The 23342-nt window shown below is 39.5% G+C and overlaps 1 long non-coding RNA gene across 1 annotated transcript; it reads left to right on the top strand.

Annotated features, from left to right (window-relative positions):
* The first annotated feature begins 22200 nt into the window (after positions 1-22200).
* Positions 22201-23120, top strand: LOC118998572 (uncharacterized). Its single transcript, XR_005068891.1, has 2 exons — positions 22201-22268; positions 22435-23120. It is a non-coding gene; the product is annotated as an uncharacterized LOC118998572 (long non-coding RNA).
* The last annotated feature ends 222 nt before the right edge of the window (positions 23121-23342 follow it).

The raw sequence follows: 23342 nt of genomic DNA, 5'->3' as shown, positions 1-23342 counted from the left end.
TCAATCAAACACACACAGCAACTGTGGCACATTCTTGAAAGCACATTGACACTAAACTTTGTGTCTACATCCTTTTTTCCCCTAGGAGAAGGTTCTAACCTGGAAAACTCTCATTGCTCTAAAGTCTGCTCTCAACTACTTATCTCTACACCTGTGGTCAACTACTTGGATTCCCATATGCTATTTAAACAACAGAGAGAGTTTTCTGTACAAATCATTTCCTGTAACCATCTATCATAAACACATATTTCACCAATTAAGAAAAGTTCTAATATCCTTTAAGCTACATAATCAACCCTCTGGGGGCATATTTAGATAGTAATATTTAAAGTATTTGCAACTGGAGTGTAGACTCCTCATTAAGATCCTTCCAGATTTAACTATTTCTTTTTAAAAAATATTTTTATATATTTATTTTTAGAGAGAGGGGGAGGGAAGGAGAAAGAGTGGGAGAGAAACATCAATGTGTGGTTGCCTTTCCCTCTACTGGGAACCTGGCCTACAACCTAGGCATGTGCCCTGACTGGGAATCGAACCAGTGACCCTCGGCTTCACAGGCCTGGGCTCAATCCACTGAGCTACACCAGCCAGGGATTAACTATTTCTGATTAGAGCAGCTTCAGATCTGAGTTAATTGTGAATACAGAGGTTTTCCAATAAATCACAGACAATATAAGACAGTGGTTGAGAGAATCAAGAATGGAACTGTGCAATCAACAGCTATCAAAGATCTGACTCACAGATTTGGGAATTTGTATTCTATCATCCACCTAACTCTGTCTTTTTAAGGTCCTCTCCTCTACTGTTCTCTCTCATGTATCTTCACCCCAGATCAGTGCTGAGAAAATAAGAGTGAGCTTCTGAAATCGGATTGCCTCAGTCAGATGCCTGGCTCTCCACTTATTCTGTCACAGTCTGTCTTCACTGTGACTTTGTTTCCTTACATGCAAAATAAGGACAATAATATGCCTATGCTATCAAGTTGTTCTGAGGATGTGAAGTAACTAAAATAATAACCGTGACACCACACCTCACACCTAGCAGTATCTAATGAACATTTAAAGACAAACACACTATGCCTACAATGAGGGGCTTGTGTTAGGCAGAACTGTATAGGATAAAGCCATGGTTCCTCATCTCTACAAGCTCAGGACCCAGTGGGAGAGACAGACAAGGAAACAGTCATTAGCAATGTGACTGATCAGTGATTAGTTCTATGCAAAGTGTAGTGCCCGGAGTAAACTGCCAGCCTAATACACACACACACGTGTGCATATGTATATGTGTATATCAGAGGCCACCAGAAAATTTAAGTATCTAAGATGAATAAAGAAAATAAATATATATATTTTATAAATAGATTAATGGTGATATACAGAGTAAATTTTGGCATAAAACTATAAAGCACCTCATACATTGGTAAATGTTTTATTTTAAATATTCCATATTAAAAAAATTATCTTTGTTGGAAAACATTTTCCAGTTAGAAATGACACTGACATAAACAGTCCAACAATTAACTACATACAATTGGCCTTTTTGAGCTAAAATACAGTTATTAAACCCAAATCTAGAACTTTAAAAACCAGCCACAAAAGCAAGGCTTAATCATATTAGGAAACATAGGGACTTCAGAAAGAGCAGAAAGTTCATCACTTGCATTTCAGTGTCTATTCCTTATTTTAATAGGCCTCTACCTTTTCCTAGCAAAGCTCAATGTTGCCATTTGCTTTGCCAAACAGAGATATGAACTGAGATGTCAATGTGTAAATGTGAACCACTTCATAAGAAAGGACAAAACGACCAATTTAATAAATCCGAGACAATAGCTAGAGTTTGTTTTGGAATAGAAATGGCAGATTAAATATTTACCTGCTGATCTGCAGAAGCCTTAAATGTCTCTGACTAGTCAAGCTCAGGACAAGTCTTGGCACATTGTTTTATATTTTGTCATGGCAAGAAAAACTATACATGGCCTTCATGTTTGTGAAACATGATAGATTGTACCAAATATTTGAGTTATGAGTACTATATAAGATTATTTTTCTTACATGTCTTTGGCTGTTCAAAGTGACAGAAAATCAAAAGCAGTAACAAAAAGTCAAATGAGTACTCACCATAGTATATTAATTTTAGGGTTGGTTTTGTTTGATTTCATTTTACATAATATAGGGATAAGCTTAAAACCTAGAGGAAGAAAATTAATTTTGAAAGCATAAGAAATGTGTGATTTTTGGCTTTATAAGATTCTTCACAATGTAATAATTCAAATCCATATACTCTTTTTAACTAGATCTTCAAAACATTACTAGCACACTACTGAGTTCAATAGGAAGACTTTTTAAATACTAAATAGTGAGAGGTGGAGTGAGATTTACATGAGGAATGAAAGAAGGTGAAGATATACTAAGATAAAGGGGCTTATAGAAGTTGCAATTAAGAACACAGTTATGTTTACCATTTGAATTTGAAACTGTTACTATGTCCATGAAGGTAAGAAAAGAAATTTAGTTCTAGTTGTAGTCATTTAAGACCAAAAAACACAACTGATTTTCATTTTTTAGAACTTCATTAGGCACATAAATATGGGTCATTAATACCCAGATTTTATACCTGCCTGATTACAGTGGCTCTCAGCAGCTATTTCATTTTCAGAGATTCACAAATAATAAAATTATAGCTCTACTCTTTTGCAAAGTTAGTTCTTATGCATTTTTTCATTTATTTTACCTGAGAAGGTAGCTTTATGGAGAAATTAAGAAAACATTACCAAAAAGATCAAAAACAAAAATGAGTTTGTAATTTTCTGTCTCATTTAGTTTTATATTCAGCAGCATATTAACCATTTGAAAAATAAATTATTCACCAGTTCCTTTGAAAAGTAACACATGGGCCATGATCCCTTTTTCTAAATCAGCACCCACTTGGCCTTAGTTTCCCCCAAACCATCTTGTTGCAACTCCTATGCACACATTACCATAGGCAGGCATGATAGTCAACCAATCTTGTCCACTGCAAGGATATACATTTTTATGTTATATTCTAAATTAATTTTAAAATAAATTTAAGTATCCACAAGCTCAGTCTCTCATTCTTGAGATGACTCCTTCTCTTTCATTATCTAAGATCTCCAAGGGCATACATAGTCTAATGGAGAAATTCTATCTGACTTCCCTACCCAAGCAGAGCTTAGCCATTTACTGCCACGATTCTTATCAATGCATGGTGTCACTAAAGAAGTTGTCCTATGAAGTCCAAAGGCCAAGGATGACTATTTCTGACCCTGGTCTCTGCGGGTGGATGGGAGCAGAAGCCGTGCCTTTGAGGAAGCTCACTCTACTGTTCTCGATCTTTAAACGAAGTTAAGTCCCTTCCTCAGGACAAAGCTGGGTCAAGGAAATCCCTCACTTGAGTTCCTGAGTTCCCAGTTTGATTTTAAACTTGTCTGTCACCAAGACACCAGCTATCCCAGGAATGCTGTGTCACAAGAGGCCCAATAGCCCACTATTTAAGGACCCCTACCCAACACCGCTTTTATTTCCTTGGGAATCTGAATACCGAGAGTGAGATCTGGAAGGTCCTCATTTTTAGACTCTCATCCACAAGGCTTTTATCACCTCTTAGGGCCCCAGACATTCTCTGTGGCAAAGGTCTTTTGACCTTTCCCTGATATTAGGCCTTTATAGGTCCTAATATAGGGTCTATATCTTCCAACTTCTTGTGGGGGATGAAGCCATGTTCCTGCCAAAGGTGATTTGCTTTTTCAAGGATGACTCAGGAGCAAAAATGAAATAAAACAGCACACACAAAATAAAAGCACAAGTTAAATTTTCAAGGAATACATCCCACTACACTCAGGCCTTCCTAGCAGTAGTATCTAAGTCCATCTTCCCTGTGTATAAGTCTGCTCAGGTTGCAAAGTACCTTCTGTGGATGGCTTACACAGCAGAAATTTAATTGCTCACACTTTTGGAACCTGTAAGTCTAAGATCAAGGTGCCTGCATGGTGTCGGTTCTGGCTGGAGCTCTCTTCCTGGCTTGTAAATGGTCATCTTCTTGCTGTTCCCTCACATGGCAAAGAGAGACAGAAAACTCTGGTTCTCCTCTTCTTTTTTCCCCTCAATATGGAATATTAATTTTACAATTATTTTAATTAGTACTTTGAATATATTTCCCAATGATTCCTTGGTTCTTTTGAGATGGGTAAGAATTTTCTGGCTCATTCTGTTGAAGATAATCTGTGTTTTTTCTGTGGTAGATTTTATTATTTTCTCTTATGTTCTGTGGTTTCACTACAATATAATTGCTTTGAGTGTGGTCATATATCTTTCTTCAATTTTGGAAAAATTTAGCTGTCATATCTGTGGGAGGATTTGCTCTATGGGGTATCAGATATTATTCTAAAGTACTGACATTAGGACCTGTGTGGTATTGGTGCAAGAAAAGATGCACATAAAGAACCCAGAATTAAGCCCATGCCTGGCATCTCAGATCAGTAGGGAAAGGATGGCTCTCTCAGTAAGGAGTGTCGGAACAATTGTTTATTTACTTGGAGAGTTAATGAAATTGGGCCATAGACTGAAATAAATCACTGTGGGGGCAACTTTGCCCACAAAGTCCCCCCATCCTCCATGGACAAAAATGAAACTACTAAGACATGATCTGCTTGGGGAAGAAAGGTAGCTGATCTCTCACAGGAGAAGGGCCAAGAGCCCCTTCCCCAAGGGGCTTTCGTTGGGTTCGTTTGCACAAGAATATAGGTAAGGATCAAACAATAGATAGCATTCAAAGAACTATGAGGGCTTATTCTCCTTCAGGGTCAGATAGCTAAAGAGCCATAAAACTTTGAGGAACAAACTTCTTGCTTGGACCCTTATCATTTAAATGAGAGCATTCTAAACAAAGCATGTTTCACAGGATTTTACATATTCTTTCTTAGGCCTGATCACCCCAGATCCCACTCTAGCTGGCAAAGGGCTACACTACCTCCCCCATCATAGGTTTTCAGGCTTAAGTGGATTAGAGCCAGGAAGCACTTCTCCCAGATGGAAATGGGGACATAGACTATGTCAGAATAGCGGGGGTGGGGGGGGTGGGGGAGTGGTGGCAGTAAGGATCCATCACTATCATTTCCTCTTTGTTGTAGACCCCCAAGTCCTTCCATGATGGCCTCCCAAGTGACCGTGTCTGGTTTAGGTTGCCCCCCCTCTGAGGGGTCATACCCATCATTCACTAACCAACCAAGCATGGGGGCAAGGGACAAGCTTTGTCTCCTTAGTGTTGGAATTCCGGAGGTCGCTCACTCAGCCTTAGCCATGGGGGGCAGTTACAACTCCTGAAACCAGGCAAAGCAGTTCCCAACAAATCACCGTTGGATTAAAGACCTAATTATGAAACACAAAGCTGTAATCACATGAGAATATATTTGATCTCAAGTTAGGCAGGGATTGCCTTAAAATACAGTACAAGTTAGAAGCCAAGAAAGAGATGAAAGTGATATCTTTGATTATATTAAATTATCAAATTCTATATATATAACATCACCATATAAGATTGAAAGATAAGACACAGAGGCTGATACAGTTATGAAAAAAATTATTATTATTCAGAATATCTATAAATCAATAAGAAAAAGACAGGAAAAACAATTTAAAAAAAACAGTCAACAGACTTGAATGGAGACTTCTGAAGGGCCACCAAACATTACAAAATGTGTTCTGGTGTCTCTTCCTATAGGGGCACTAATCCCTCTGGACTGGGCTCCACCCTTATGACCTCATCTAACTCTAATTAATTCCCAAAGGCCTCCCCTCCCAATACTATCGCACTGGGGGTTAGGACTCCACCATACAAATTTTGTAGGACACAAACATTCAGTCCTTAACATGCAGATAAGCCTCATTGTCATTTTTTTTCTGTCTCACAGTTACATGTCCCTTGTTTAAGATTTATTTTATATCTTAAATGCATCATTTCAACTGTAGTAAAACTGACAAACAATAAAATTTGGTTTGTATCAGATCATTATTTTTTGAAAACTTGAAAACAATTCATAATTTTACCCAAATTAACTCAACTTCAGCTTACATTTTTTCCAACATGGTTTTTTAGAGAAAGATCAGAAACTATCCCAACATGGAAAAAATATATAAAAACACATACACACATATATTGTTTATCTTAGTGTAGTTAGAAACCATATACAGAAAAATAGAAAAAATTCTGAAGTTTTGAGTCAATTTTATAATCAAATAAGTCTCAACTTTTTTTAGTCTCAACATTTTTATATCTAAGAATTATGAGGTTTCCTTTGTCATGACTAAAGGTACCTGCAATTTAATTTGTAAATAACTTCTATTTTGTATACTTTATAGAGGACATCATGACCATTTCTAATATGTTAAAAAATCATAAATGATTATAACAGAAAATATTACTATTAAATTACTAGTAATATTAAACCACTACTACATGAAGGCTGATGGATGACTAGAAGCAACATAATTCATTTTTTATCTTAAATATATGCAGTTTCTTAACAACTGAAATAATAATGATATTGCCTTATGCAATTAGGTTTTTAGATAACCTCCATCAAAACTATTCCCTTAGTCTCCCTTTCTAAAAACATATATATATATATATATATATATATATATATATATATCCATCGGAATTCATTCTTGCATATACATTGGCAAGGAAAATGAGTATGATGCCAAATGTAAAATATCTCAATAACTTTAAAACCCAGAAAAAAGAGCTGGAAGGAAGAAGACTGCATTTTTTAAGCTAGGTCCTCTTTTAGAGCTTTTATAGCCATTAAGTCATTTAGTCTTATAGCCTTTCTGTAAGTGGAGAAATGCCTCAACCGTGGCATTAAAGTGGGCGTTGCCCAGTGTGCGGGGCCAGGACATCTGAATTGCCAACCTATTTCATGTTCCTCTCAGTGTGCCCAGGTGTGCCCTCAATTTTTTATAAAGGAAGAAAAGATCCAGGCAGCTTATTCTAAGGGGGGCTGGAGATATTTTTTTATACTCTAAGCATTCCACTTGCTCCAAAAGTTTAAGTCTGACCATTTGTGAAACAAATTTAATGGGTTAATCGTAGCCTAGGAGAGGTGGTACTACTTAGTAAACAGAGTGTACCCTCTGTCATCTCGGGTGTGTCAGAGACTCTAGTCATGGAACCATGACTTAGAAAAACATCATAGGATTTAAAATCCTTTGAACTTTCTTGTACCCCATGTTGTGTGTGCAGTTGTGAGGGACAGCAATGTAGAGGGAACTGAGCAGACTACATTTCCACATCTAGACTTAGGGAAGAGCAACACGAAGGGTAACAGATGGAGCAACAGCTATTACAAGAGACAAAGGAGAGACAAAATGATATTGCATGGATGAATGCCTATTGCACTCCAGTCTCTATGCTGGGCACTTCATAAACATTATCCCATTTAAAGAGTACAAAAAAAATCTGTGAGGTGTATGTATAACTATCCTCATTTTACAGATGAAAATATTGTGACTTGATACCCAAGGTCACCTACCCAGCACAACTGGGGTTTGAACTTGAACCTGTCTGATTGTGAAACCCCAGTTCTCTTCTCCATGCCATATACATAAATTTACTATATTGCTTGTACTACATCTCAGAGACTTTTTTTTACTACCATAAAGCCACTTAATTTGTATTATAGATTGTGCTTATATTTTTCTTATATATCAAACAGGCTCTTCTGCTTTAAAAGAGAGTACACCAACTTGAATTTAAATGTAAAAATCTGAGCCATTATCATAAACAAATACTGCTTAAAGTTATGAAAATGTGTGTGGAACTGACTGGAGAGACTGTGGATCATGATTGTCCCCCAATGACAGTTATAATTCTGTGACTATCATTGAAAAACATATATAGAACTGATAAGTTTTGGTTTGGTTGTACCTTCCCTAAATATATTCTAATTTTTTATTTTATTTTGCAGTTACAGTTTAGATTCAGTATTATTTCATATCACTATAGTGGTTAGACCACATGCACTTTACACAGTGTTCCTCTCAGTGTTTCCAGTGCCCTCCCTAATTTTAATATGCGTGTTTCCCTTCTACCCGATATCAAGTTATACCAATTGTGACCATAATTTAGATACTGTCAGTGGTCTTAGAGTCAAATTTCAAATGCAACCTTAACACTTTGCTGCATATTATGGAGAAAAAAAAGTGCTGCGTCATGTTTATTATCTTCAAGTCTTGGGTACTTCTCCACATTTCTAGTCCTTGGCTCTGTTAGCTTCGGAGTCTGTCCCTCTGCTTACCTCAAGAAGCTCAGCTCTCTCAGTCTCCTGAGATTCTCCGCTGGACTGGCACTGCCTTTAGTCCTTCCCTCCTCCCTAAAACCCTCAAAGGTCACTTGAATATAATTATTGGCGATGGTATTTTTTGTTGCCTTTGGGCATAGGTCACAGCTATCATTTTAGCATCAGTGCTTTCTGGGTGGGGGAATGATGGCCATGCATTTTCATTTAATTCTTTATTGCAAGATAAGTAATGGGAAGAAAAGAATTTTATTCTGCATACAACTAGAGAGACAACACAGTGCTAAAGAAAGAACACCAGATTTTCGTCATTCACTCATACCCATCTCACTCCAGAGAGGCAGAGATGGCACCCAAGCCTTTTGTTACCAAACAGTGGTGCTCATGTCATTGGGCAAGTTGCTTAATCTTTGTGGCTTAATTTTTCAACAACTTCAAGCAATAATAATAATACCTCTTTTGCCTTCCTTAATTTGCTATAAGATTAAAATAAGATCTTGTGTGTGAAAGTGCACTGTAAAACACAGAGTACTTTACAAACCTCCAAGTGGCTGTGATATGACTGATTCCAGTCTCCCACAGTCTTTATCATCTCTCTTACTCATTTAGCACCTCAGCAGATACTACTGTAATTAGAGGGACCAACTCATCCCAGCTTGCCAGAAACTTTCCTGATTTTAACCATAAAAGTCCTGCATTCCAGAAAGCACTACGTCCCAGACAAATCAGGGTGTGCGTTTGCCTAATACAGAAGTTACTTGAGAAGGAAGCTGACTGGTGGTAACATCTCCTTTCAACATCCCTTCCACAGGAAAGAGGCCAGCAAGGTGTTTTCCTAAGTCTGGGCTGTGTTCATCTAAGCCTCCTAAAGCAAAGAGGGGATGCTTTACCCTTTCTGAGAAGGGGTAAAGCTGGATGGTTACCACTGAGAAGGGACTATATCACCAAATAACAGTCATTATAACTGATATTAGGTGATACTAATAAGGAAATGAGTGCTGGTGGTGGACGCCATCCTTAAAGCCAGACCTGACTCACTTTTCCATGTCTCTCAGCAGATCCTCATGTTCTTTGTTGATGAGAAAGGAAATCTAGCTGAGCCCAGAACCGATTACCAGGAAGCTCTCCCCGCCCCCTCCTATCTCTTCCCACTCACATCCAAGGCTATGTCTAGCATTTCACACACTTTCACAATCAGGTGAAATTTTCAGTCTGGCTGAGATGATGTAAAATGGTCACTATTTTTTGCCTTTTGAACCAGAGCCAATAAAGTAATTATTTCAGCCTAAACTGCAGACTCCCAACTAGCCTTGAGCTAGTTGACTCAGTGACTCAGTTCTAACTCCCACACTTCCCACCCACCTCAGTGGAAAGAAGAGAGGGGATGTGTCCAGGACCCACCCACTGTTGCCTCGGTGACCTCTTGCACTGCTGTAGATACAGGCTAATCAAAGCTTGTTGGTTTCTTCTGGCTCTGAAACTCACAGGCCAGAGGTGTCTCTGTTAGCATGATCATGGACACTTTTAAACAAAGGACACCCAGTTCCATTACTTTGGCTCTCTCATAGCAGATCATGGAAAGAGAAGATATAAAATGATACCCAAAATGGTAGCAGTAGAATCAAAACCTCTCTTTGAATTTCATGGAAGAAATAAAACTTTGGGTGATCAGAGAAGACTTTAGTAGCTCCAAACCTGCTGTCAGAAAAACAATCCCCAAACTGGCCAAACAAGCTGGACTGCTTTCCAGTGAGTCATCAGAATTACCTTAGACCTCTGATGGGCTGGTGCCCATGTGTCCGTTTCCTCTCACCTGTGGGAAAAAGGTTCTGAAAATGGAGGCTTGCCACCATCACCATCAATTAGTCACCTGGTCTTCACCAGGCCTGGGCATGAGAGTCTTTAGGCTTCTTTATTTTTTTTTATTGCTTTAAAAATATAATGATGTGTTTTATAGTGCATTTTTTGAAATGTTGTGAAATGAATTTTAGGACTTGGGGGGCATGGGAATAATATGGAGTCTCCAGCAAAAATAAATGTGTGGATATTCTCGCTGACCCTTCACTAGAGATCAGGGATCAGTGACAGGCTGACAAATGTTTAACAGTCATTCTGCCCGGAGGGGAGTCGGGAGAACCAAACCCAAAACTTGATTTGTAGTGTTTCCTCATTTCTGTGTTGTAAATACTCCCCCAAATTAGCTGGCCCCAGCTTAACACTGAGAGCAATCCCAGTTTTCCTTTGCCATGGTGAGTCTTACCTGATTCATGTTATAAAAATATATTTATTGAGTTAATATTCATCAAAATGATTTAAGTTACAGTGCTCTAACAAAAACTTCACTTACCTTTCTTAACTGCCCTTTTGCAGTTTGGTACCTTATCATAATCTCAGCCCCAACTCTGTTCATTTTTTTTATCTGCACTCTGTTTCTCCATCTCATTTAGCTCTTACTCCCTTTTTCTATGCTGAGAACTAGTTTGTAGCCAGAAAATTTCCCTGTTTTTATCTTTTACCTTTGTTCTTTTTTCCTTAGAGTCTCTAAAAATGACCATGTTACTCAGCAATTCCCTTCTCACCTAAATACTTAGAACATCAGTTGGCTCTCCATGTCTTTAGGATAAAGTTCAAACTCCAGGGCGTTTGTGACAGGGCTTTGACATCAGCCTCCGTTCTAGCTTAAGGTCTTTTCAGTCCCCCCTCATGAAACTTGCACTCTGACTACTCTCACATTCTTGCGGTTACCTGCATACACTGAGTTGCTTTATGTCTCTAAGCCTTCCCACCTGCGGCTTTGTCTGAGCATTCCTCCTCGCTAACCCTTTCATGTGAGGGTTCACTCTGAGTGTCTAATCTCTGCAGCTGCAGCTCCCTATGCTTATCTGGATCTTAGAAGCGACAGTAATTACTGGTAGTGAGCTGTCTCCTCCCTCAGGCTATGACCCATTCCATGCAGGGACAGTTACCCCACTTGATTCGTGGCACCAAACAAAATGCCTGGTTCTCAGCTAGATTCTCAACAAATGTTTGTTGAATAGATGAATAAATTAGTAGGTAATCACTGAGATGTTGTCATTTTTGATCCCTATTCTGATTCTAAAGTGTTAAAAATCTCTTAATCACCTGGCTGATGTAGCTCAGTGGATTGAGTGTGGACCTTCAAACCAAAAGATCTTGGTTCAATTCCCAGTCAGGGCACATGCCTGGGTTGCAGGCCAGTTCCCGGTGGGGGACGCACCAGAGGCAACCATACATTGAGATTTCTTTCCCTCTCTCCTTCCCTTCCCCTCTAAAGATAAATTTTAAAAAATATCTTAATCATTCATTGAAAACAATGTCCATCAATACATTTGCCAAGGAGATTGGTCCAGTAAAATATAGTACAACCATAGAGTCGAATTAAAATATTGAAGTAGATTTCCAAAGAGTGAAAACCCTAGACTAAAGAAAAATCTGTGAGTAGCATTATCTAACTTATGTAAATAAAAAGGGTACATATGCATGCATATATATGAAAGTTTTCAGAAGCTTAGATAAGTGGACTTTTACTTTCTGTTTCCTGTTTAATTTTTGTTTTACCATGTACATTTACTAGTTTTATATATGAAAACATTTATATGAGAAAAACATTAGCAGAGATTTTATGTTAGCATTATGATCCCTCTTTTCTTATTTATACTTCTCAGTAATTAAGAAACATAAATTAGACTTTTAAAACCGAAACTAAAAGTAGTGATGCTCTCCACACTGGCAGATTTTTCAGCACTGCATATGAACCCCACTCCGGTAAGTGGGTTGTCTTTCTAATTTACAGTTTCAGTGAAACCTGTTTCCTGGCAATGGTTGCCAGGGCACACCTGCTTCTCTCTTGTTCTCCATCATTTTCACTTTCAAGGCCTAAGGACAGGGAAGATAGAGTCAGGGAAGCAGTGAGTAGCAGTGGCATCATTTTACGTGTGCTGGATAAAAAGGAGCTCTCAGCACAGTCCACTGAGCACAGCTCATGCCTCTGCTTCTGCCAGTGTCCCTCGTAGAACAACTCTCTCCCTTTAAGCCTTATGAGAAAAGTCTCAAAACACAATAAATGAAAAATAATTACTAATTCCTGCTTTGGTGCTGGTCTGCAGAACAAAGAATTTCTAAAACTGCCTGAAAAGGAGTATACTCCTCTCCACACCTACTACATAGGTGTGGAGAGGAGTATATTCTCTTCACATATTGCCACAAACTAAAACAAAGAAGTGGATTGTGAAATAATACAGAAAGTTATTTTTAATTCGAAGTCCATCTATTAACCTAATTTTTTTTAAAGATTTAGATGATAAGAAGCAGCAGAGAGATCCTAAAGGAGGCCTGCCTGTCTCCCAAGGCAGATGGCAAACAGCACCATGTGTCATGTACATGAAGACTGATTTCAAATTAATTGCGTTGACACAAAGTGATTGTGGTTGGCAGTTGGGAGGTTGCTGGCTCCATTTTTCCATTTTTCTCAGAAAGGACCTTGATGTCATCCAGAACCATCGAGGAGGGAGACATGGAGGCTGCAGAGTCAGGAAGCTCAGCAAACACATTGGGCTCAGGGATGTATTAGTTCCTTGGGGCTGGGACTTGGGGCAGGAGATAGCACATCACTGCATCATTCATTTTTCTCCTTCCCCTCCTTAAGCCATACTGGCAGCTACTACAAGGCTGGATCAGGGGCTGAGGGTTGAGGAAGAAAGAGGAAGGGAGGGAGATGAGACTAGGGGAAAAAGAGAGGAGAAAGCATACACCTGAGGGTTCTGAGACATTCTAACACTGGAGGTGGGTGAAGCTTCCATCTGCAACATGTTTTGGGCTTTCTGGGAATTTTATGGTTTGAAGACATATTACTGAGTAAATCTTTGGGCCCATGGAGGTTCTGAGGTCTTTGGGGTCCAAACTTTCTCCAATTTGGGCTGCTTTGTGGCTCCTTGACTTTGATACTTGAACTAAGAAAGAGAAAGTGTTGAAGACAGAAAATAAGATGTCTTCTTAGGACTCACCCTTGGTTTATGAAAAAGGTGGTTAAATGGAATATGTTGTTGTCTGGAACATCCCAGGTACATGAGCTGCAGACATAATGTAGGAGGCCCCTTGAAGTTATCTGAGGTCCCCTATCAAGTAAACTCTAATTTAAGGCTTTCTACTAAGTGTTAATGAGACTGCGCAGTAAATCAGCTTCCCAACCTCTGTTGAAAGTGGGAGCTACAATATTCTTTACAACTAGTCTCAGGTTTATAAATTGACATTTAATCCTGGTTGTGTGACCTTGGTACATGACGTGGTCTCTCTTGACCTTTATTTCTTCACCTGTAAAAGGAAGATAGACTGGAGGAGGAATAGGTTTCTCAATCAGTTAGGATGCAACTAGAAAACCCAATTCCGATGGACTTGAAGAATAAGAACAAATATTAGTTTATATAGAGGAAAGTCCAGAGGTAGAATAAGCTTCAACATTGGTTGATCCATTGGTTCGAGATTTTATCAAGGTCCCAGATACTTCCGGCTCTCTAGTCTGCCATGAACATCATCTCAGGCCAGCTCCTGTAGGACTGTGGGATGGCTGCACATACTGTTGGGCATCCTTCTTTTTTATTCCCATCAGGTGGAAGTGAGAAACTGGCTTCCTGTGTCTTTATTAAGTGTGTAAAAGAGCTTTCCAGAAGCTTCCAGCAAATCTTTCCTGTGTCTCATTAGCCAGAATTGGATTCCATGCCGTTTCAGATCTAATTCTTTCGATGAGGGGCAATACTGACTTTAGACCAATTAGATTCACCCCTGGAACTCAGTTTTTCCAGAGGTTCATGGAAGAGAGTAGATACCTGAACAAATCTGGGATATCATTAGGAAGAAAAAAGTGGAAATGATGCTGGGCTGTCACCCAAGCACCCATACACCTCCTACCAGATCAAAGACTCCATTCTTGTCTAGGATTCCAGTTACTGCATCCAGGTGACATCCCCTAAGTTGTGTACTGGAAGTGTGTGTGGTTAGTTGTATCTAAGGTTCTGTTGTTGTCTGATAAAAGTAGAAAAGCAGTATGCTTTTAAACAGATTATTTGAATTTGCATTCACTATATAGTGCCAAGCAAATATATTTGGAGATATCTAGTCTTAGAAAAATCTTTAAAAGTGTCTTTTTTTAAAGTTCTCAATTTTGGGATCTAAAGCAAGAATTTGGACGGCAATACTTTAAAATATTTTAAAAACTACCCAAAAATACTACCTGAGGGGTGCAAGTGTCGATGTCATTTAAACTCCTCCAAGGCTTCATTTGTCCAACTAAGTGTAAGGATAATAATACCTGCCCTGCTATGAAACAGTGCATGTGAAAGAGTACTGTGAAGTACGAAACAACTGAAGAGATGTTCGTCCCCCTACACCCCACTCCTCCCAGCAATCACCACACTGTTCTCCATGACCACAGGTTCTTTTCCCTTGTTTTCTTTCTCTCTTGTTTTAAGTAGGCTTTGGGGGCTCCTGTTTGCCACAGGTAGTTTTTACTGGAAAAAAAGCAGAAGCTACCCAAATTTAGTCTTCTTCCTGTCGCTGGTAAAAGTGTAAGTTTACTGAAAACATAATGGGAAGAGTCCTAGTGAAGGATGGAAGAAGGCGAGTGCTTTTGAAGACAAGGAAAGGGGGAAATAGTGGGGAGGAGGGAGAAATTCTCCCTGAGATTTAGAATCATTCCTTGGCTGTGTCCCAAGAAAGGGACAGACGTATAACCTGTGGGGTGTATGTTAATAGAGCAGAATTCTAACAACAACAACAGTAGTCAGCAAACGTGGGTCCACTCCAGGCTGGAGTAATCAACCATCTGAGTTTGCCTAGCACTGTCCCTGGGACATAGGACTTTCAGTGCTAAACCCAGTGATGTCCTGGGCAAATAAGGATGAGTTGGTTACCTGACGGGGCACTAAATGACCACCATGATGGAAAAGAGATCAGAAGATCTCTCCCTGCTTTGTTGGGCACCGTGTATGTCTTCTGTCTCTGGGAGTTACCTGTGGAGACAAAACGTATTCCAACCATGACTGACTGCTTTGGTAGAGTCAGATTCAATTTTAAATTGTTTTAAAGGAAACAAAAGTAATGTTTCCTGTATACCATAGCGTGGGCACTGAAATTTGTATCTTATACACAGATTAAAGGAATCAACAACAACAACAAAATCCCTTAACAAAATTTTGTGGCCAGATATATTTTGGGATTCAGAACTTTTTGGATTTTAGAAACGTATTATGGTATGTGTTCTTTATAATCCATGGAAGCTCTAACACAGTACCCTGTAATTAAGCATATTGATATTCTTTTTTTTCCAATTTTTTTATTTAATTATTTTTCAAGTACAGTTTTCTGTCTATTACTCCCATCCCATCCCACCCCCATGCTCCCACCTCCCTCCCATTTCCACCTTTCTCAGTTGTTGTCTGCATATTGATATTCTTATACCAATATTAATATTTACATTAAGTGAGTTAAAGAACAATAAGGAGGCTTAGTTCAGGCCAGGTTGTGCTCCCAAACAAGTTTAGGTTAGCTTATGTTTTGACACCAAATTACTTACTTTTCAGAAATTTTAATATCTTGGAATTATGGTTAATTAATGGATCGTTGTGGAGTTTGTAAACATTTATAAATATAAAGACATGTCCACAATTTATTATAATGTTAGGTGAAAAGCAAAATTTATCCCATGTTTTCCAATATTGACTTAAGATTCTAGAAGACTTATGACCATCTAGTACTACTTAACACACTTATAGAATTTATCAGTCCCTAATACTGAAATACATAACGCATTCAAACAACAATATGTGATCTATGGAAGATTCATACTTTCTATCTACATATTTTAGATTTTTATTCAGATAACCAAATTGTGATTACCACTATTTAAAATAACTTTCATAAAGGTAAATTGAAACATTGGAGTTGCTTGATATGATAAGGAAGAAGATGTATTTTCTTGATTGATACTGAACTATAGTGTCAACACTTACAGGTGATGACCTACATTTTCTTCAGGGATTCTAGCCAAAAAAGTTTAGTTTAATGTCTCCATGGAAGTAAAGTCAAGGACACTGGCTTACAAACTGCCGTGGGGGCTCTAAAGAAATGATAATGATGATGATGATAACGATAATGATGCTCTTGTTTGTAAGCCTAGAAGGTGTGGTTATGGTGAGCACTCTTAAATATGGGCAGGCACTGTCATTTTCTGTCTAAATAATTATTTTCTTTTTTAAAATATATTTTATTGATTATACCATTACAGTTGTTCTATTCCCCCCTTCATTCCCCTCCACCCGCACACTCCCTCCCCCACCATTCTCTCCCCCTTAGTTTATAACCACGTGTCTCAAGTTCTTTAGATTTTATGTTTCCCCCACTATTCTCGCCCTCCCCCCTATCTATTTTCTACCTACTGTCTATGCTATTTTCTGTACCTTCTCCCCCCTTCTCCTCCTCCCACTCCCCTGTTGCTAACCCTCCATGTGTTCTTCATTTCTATGGTTCCACTCCTGATCTAGCTGTCCTCTTGGTTTGCTTTTGTTTTAGGTGTGGTTGTTAATAACTGTGAGTTTGCTGTCCTTTCACTGTTCATATTTTTCATCTTCTTTTTCTTAGATAAGTCCCTTTAGCATTTCATATAATAAGGGCTTGGTGATGATGAACTCCTTGAACTTGACCTTATCTGAGAAGCACTTTATCTGTCCTTCCATTCTAAATGAAAGTTTTGCTGGATAAAGCAATCTTGGCTGTAGGTCTTTGGATTTCATGACTTGGAATACTTCTTTCCAGCCCCTTCTTGCCTGTAAGGTCTCTTTTGAGAAATCCGCTGACAGTCTGATGGGTACTCCTTTGTAGGTGACTGTCCCCTTATCTCTTGCTGCTTCTAGGATTCTCTCCTTCATTTTAGTCTTGGCTAATGTAATTATGATGTGCCTTGGTGTGTTCCTTCTTGGGTCCAACTTCTTTGGGACTCTCTGAGCTTCCTGGATTTCCTGGAAGTCCATTTCCTTTGCCAGACTGGGGAAGTTCTCCTTTATTATTTGTTCAAATACGTTTTCCACTCGTGGCTGTTTCTTTCCCCCTTCTGGTACCCCTATAATCCAGATGTTGGAACGTTTAAAGATGTCCTGGAGGTTCCTAAGCCTCTCCTCATTTTTTTCAATTCTCATTTCTTCATTCCTTTCTGGTCAGATGTTTAGTTCTTCCTTCTGGTCCATTCCATTGATTTGAGTCCCAGTTTCCTTTCCATTGCTATTGGTTTCCTGGACATCTCCCTTCATTTCAATTAGTTTAGCCTTCATATGTTCCTCTAATTTGTGACTATAATCAACCAGTTCTGTGAGCATACTGATAAACAGTGTCTTGAATTGTGCTTCTGAGAGGCTGGCAATTTCTTAGTCACTTAGAGTTATTGGCTCTGGGACTTTGAGTTCTTCTTGCGCCATCTTTTGGGCTGTTCGTGCCTGTTCCGTAGCAGGATCGGAGCCCTAAAGTGTTCACTAGAGCAGGGCAACTCAGTCGCTGGGTTGTGACGTTGTATGTGGGGGCGGGGTCAAAGAGGAACAATTCTGTCCCGACTGCCGCCTGCCGCTGCGGCCCCCACCATCACCAGGCCCACGCATTTTGTTCCACTGCACGCGAGTGTGCCACCACGGTCAGCCCTCCACCACTGGGTTCGCCCCCTGGGGCCTGCGCGGTCCGTCTCACTGTGCGTGAATGTGCGACAGAGGTCAGTCTGCCCCACACCGGACTGTTTCCGGGCTGCCTGCTCGACTAGGTCGGGGGATCTGTCCTGCCCGACCCTGCTCTGCTGCTGGCTCCGCCTCTCTTCGTTGATGGGTTCGTAGTTGTTGGACTTCCGTATAATTCAGTTTTCTGGTCTTTGGGTGTGTCCTTGTTCTCCAAACCTTTGTTGTATTCAAACATGGCTGTGGGAGAAGGCACAGTGTTTCCACCTATGCCTCCATCTTGGCGGAAGTCTAAATAATTATTTTCTTGGCCTGGAAAGCTGTACGAAAGAAGGTTACAGTATCTAAAACATTGGTGGTGTCATTATTAGTCTTCACTAGACAGCCCAGATCTAATTTATTCAGAGGTTTTGAAGATAAGATTCAGCATCTTGAATCAAATTCAGTTGTAAATCAGTAATAAGTGAAAGAAGCACTGCTCATTTCTCATAATTCTTAGATTTTCCTTTCCACAGGGAAAGCCTTGGGGGAAGAGAAGTCATCTTAGACATTTTCTGTCTAATGAAACCATGTATAACATGCCTCTAAATTGGACTTTATGCCCACATTTACATCTCTCTTATTTTGCCATATATCATGCAATTTCTCTCTCTAATCGCCTGTGATGGTTTGTAAAACTTGATATATTGGGTAGGGTTTTTTCTTCATTGCACATGCTTTTCAAAGGTCTCAAAATCAGTGTTCTTGTCAGAACTGTCTATTCTGACTTTTGAAATCTCCTTGTGTCAGGAATCAGTGCAGACATTCATTTCCATTCCTTCCATTTTGATATTCATGACAAACCCATTACATGCACTGAAATCTAAAATATTTATGTGCAGACAACACTGTATCTCTAATTACTGCAAATGAGTCTCCTTGTCTCTTTCATGGTATATCCTCAGAGAGGGAATGTGTGAAGAGCTGTGGTAATCATTTTTTCCAGCTCCTTTAAAACCTTCTTAAAAATGCTCTCCACACCACCTTACCCAGTGGCAAATGCACTTAACATCCCCTGTTGCCTCTGCCTCACTGGTGTGTCTTGTGAAGGCTGCTTGGCTTGATCCCTGGGCTTACAGCACTCATATGACTTGTGGGCCACATCTGGGGCCCTGCAGAGACCCTCAACTGGAGGAATGTCAGCAACTAAAAGATAAACAGCCAAAGCTGCTATTCCCTTTGCTTTCTTTTATATGCTCTAAAGTTCAGTGGACGAAGAAGACACAGGGAAGTTTCAACTTAACATGGTTCTCCTTGCCAAATTCCCCCCAGGATTCCAGCTAACTCTAACTGCCAAAACAAAAAACCTGAATGGAAGCACATCCCACATTTTTAGGCTATTAAATGTAATAACTGATTTCTTTCAGCCTTGCATATATAAGCCTGTATTTCTTTTCACTGTCAATCTATAATTAATCACATTATAGAATAAGAAATCATAGAGAAATGGAAAGTCATGGAAATGTACTCATTAAGAATAATTATACTTTATTATTTCACGCTATAAGCCCCAACCAGCCATGCTGCACTTCAAATTAAAACCTCAGCGGGAGGTTTTTGTTTTTAAAGTCTGCTTATTGATTATAACACTGTTACTATAAGTAAGAGATATTTAGACTTCCTTAAGTAGTTTTTTGTCAAAAAATGACTCTGTTCTGTAACAGTTGGTGCCATCAGCACCCAATAAAAGATGACTCTTTATTCTTTAAATTTGATCATATACTCAGTACTGTGAAATAAACTCAGAAGGCATGGTGTGTGTGTAGACCATAAAAGCACTTGGAGAGAGTGAAGACCTGGAACGGAGACGGGCAGCGCCTCCACCCATGCCAGCATCTCACCTGATTGCCTTCCGAGGGACAGATCTCTGTGTGTCAGCCTGGAAAGAAGACGCAGCTCCTTCACTGCTGTACCATCTACTGTTCTCCTTTCTTTCCCATCGGGAGCCCACAGTTTTCTCTAGAACTTTAGAAACAATGAGAACAGCCAGCCCAGAGTCTGAACTAATAGGAATGTAACACTCAAGTCTTCTGAATAGCCACCAGTTTAAAGGAGCAAAAACCAAAATCATCTAAACCAATGGCTAACGCAAGGGACTAGACCTGTTGTGAGATTATTTGTCTTAAATTTCAAAGTCCTCTTTGTATCTCCGGCTTGTGATAAGTTCATAAATGGTATTACTTGAATTAGCTATGCTTTGAGTTTTCTCTGCGAACAAAGAACATTTGGTGTTCTTTTACTTTCTCCCACATAGAAAATTGGAAGCTTCCACCTGTTACCTTAAAAATAAAATTAGGTCATACATCCTCTCATTAAAACCTAAATGGAACCAGGATTGTTATTTTAAGGCAAAAAATTGTTGCAATAGTTACCTAAATACAAAACAGATATGTTTAACCTGCACCTCCTAGAGAAACAAAGCACCTGCAAGCACCCCCTCCCCTTGCCAAGCGTGCGTCAGAACAGCAATTAGGATTCAGGAAGGTGATCTTTTAGTAATGATATGAGCTGCCCCTCAGGCACCACCTTCTCAGTAGGCTGGAGCATCCCCTACGGAGCTTGCCAGACAGCTCTGGGCGCTTGTGTCTATTTATCCTCAACCCATTGGCAAGTGCATCTGTCCCTTGCTTCTAATGTACGACATAGGAAATAATGTACTTTACAAGTCTGTGTTTTCAGACACAGATTTATGTAACAGATAGGCTAGGACAATAAACTCTGTTCTACTTACAGTTGCAACCCAAGCACCTAAAACAGTGCCTGGAACATAGAGGATATTCAATGAGTGAATGAAAAGGAGGACCTTCAATACAGTAAAAAGGGAATTCCATGAGCCCTGATCTATCATTTCCAGCTTTCCAGGCTTTTTTTTTTTTTGGTCTGTCCCTTTTTTCTGTGGGGAAGAAAAAACAGAATTTTTGTGGGTATAGGGCTAATGGAATTGCTTGTTCACAGGGCATGTGCATAATTACCACACTGCACTGTGATCATTTACTTTATCTTGTCTAGGGCTGATGTATCCACTAGGCACAGTAGACACATACACGTACAAATAACATGAAACACAGAAACCTTTTGGGTTAAAGAAAATGTTTTAATAAATAATGTTGAAATATAAAAATTTCGTCTTTATACCAACTATTATAAAAATGCCACTTTTAATATTGCTTACAGGAGGAAGAGGCCCATGAGGCAAAAGGGTTGAGGACCCATGCAAATCATTCTGCTGACCCCATCTCCATTAGGTTATGAGCTCATTGTGCTTCATGAGAATCACAATTTTTTTGTCTTTGTAAACTTGCAAACTAGCACAAGATATATAAAACATTTGGTGTTTAATATATGTTTGAGAAATGACTAAAATAAATTTAATAAGTATACATTCTTACTGGGTGTCAGACAGAAGAAAGATATTAGACAACAACATGATTTAAATGCAATAAAAGGGGCCAGAGAGGAAAGGGCTGATGAAAGAAGTTGACAAGAGAAAGTCATTTTTATAAGAAATGAGCTGGCCATGGGCAGTGAGAATACTTTGAGGAGGACTGGGAAGTAAGAGGCTGAAGTCCTGAAGGCGTGGAAGAGTACCTAGGGGAGCTGTGTACCACGTGGGTGCTGAGTCCCTACTTGGCCGGCGAAGATGTATTTTCTGGCAGGCTGATGAATAATGGCATTTGAGTGTGAGAAGTGCTCTTAAGAGTTGCTCTAGTCCAACTTCTCATTTTACAGATGAGAAGAGTAAAGCCTATTAAATTATTGGGAAGTTAGAACCTAATAATCCTCATGCTCTTTCCACTGCTTTTTGAGCTCTGTCAATGACCAGAATTGTATCTGCAGGGTAGGCTGGTGTGATGAACAACAAACATGACATTCGTGTGCTTGTTATGTGTGTGTATAATACACATAAAGTGAGCAATTCCACACGTAGTACAATGGGAGAGTCATTTTCAGAAATCTCAATAGATCTAGAAGACTATTTTCAGATCACAGAATAAGATATTTGAACCCCTTATTTCTGTCAACCCTACTGCAGCTCTGGTTTGGAACCGCTGTCATCTGCCACAACATCCCCCAAGTAAGGGAGATGTTACGAATTTGGTCACACAACTGAAAGTGCAGGGAGCCAGATCTGCCGGAAGTGAGATGAGAATGCAGAAGCCTCTTGCTGTTTGACTGTCAAGAGGAAGAGGGTAAGGTTATAAACAAAGAAACTCTCCTGCTATTAAGCAGAGGAACAATTTGAAGGTCTTTGAAGTTGTTCTCATCTTTGTACCACAATCAGTAGGCTGAGTCCACTTTGATTATAAAATTATCCTGGTTCTGCAGGGTCCTTATGAGGCTTTCTTTTATTCCTAGGTGACAGCTGGGAAACTGCATCCAAATGTCTGACCCATTCTTAAGTACCTGATAAATGACTGAAGAGGAATTCTGCACGAATTGCAGACTATGGAGTATGGAGAGTATGGAGATGCAAGGATGACGTTTGAAGCCTGTCCTGAGGGAGCTAATGGTACAGTTGAAGGGCCACCCTCGGGGAGGGAAAGGAGTCAGGAGTGGTGTTCTGATCATGATCCTTGTGTTCAGGATGACTTGGCTCCATTCTGCCTCTACAACATTCTTTTATGAGTAAACACTTGGCAGGTTTTAGAACCACATCCATTTCCCACATGTGAGCCAGAAGTGAGGGAGCTGCAGTGGAAGGGAATTAAGGCAGGGAGATGTAGGGGTGAGGATGGGAGACGGGGAAGACATTACAATCTGAGAAGGTCTTAAGGGCATTCCAGTTCAGTAGAACCCATGAAAGGAACAAAACTTTGTTCTTCTGAATCTGAAATTAGCTTCTATGTGCAATTTAGCAGATGAGAGAGCTGTCTGATTAGTACATTGAGCACCCTAACAGAATTAACTGATCAGTGGGCTTCTCCTTTTCACATATAGATTGTTATCATCATGTATCAATGAGGTAGGAATGAGACCCTTGTTGCTATCTCTAGTTTGGAAACTTTAAGTCACTCTTCAATAAATTAACTCCTACTCCAGGATCTTAGAAGGCAGACCCATTTCTATTCATTATTAAGGTCCTAAATTTCCACAAACCCTCTTCACCATCAAATGTATGCAATATGAGATTAATTTCTCTAAAATGGCAATTTCCACAGCCTAAAATTTCAATGGCCTCCCATGGCCAAAAGAAAAAGAGAGTCAACCTACCATTTCAACCAACCCACCCACTGTTCCACCACACAGGCATACTGTGAGATCTA

Source organism: Sturnira hondurensis, unplaced genomic scaffold (genome assembly GCF_014824575.4).
Source record: "Sturnira hondurensis isolate 20B ecotype Veracruz unplaced genomic scaffold, ASM1482457v3 Scaffold0014384, whole genome shotgun sequence".
NCBI lineage: Eukaryota > Metazoa > Chordata > Mammalia > Chiroptera > Phyllostomidae > Sturnira > Sturnira hondurensis.
The sequence above is the reverse complement of the archived record's forward strand: the minus strand, read 5'-3'. Positions and strand labels throughout refer to the sequence as shown.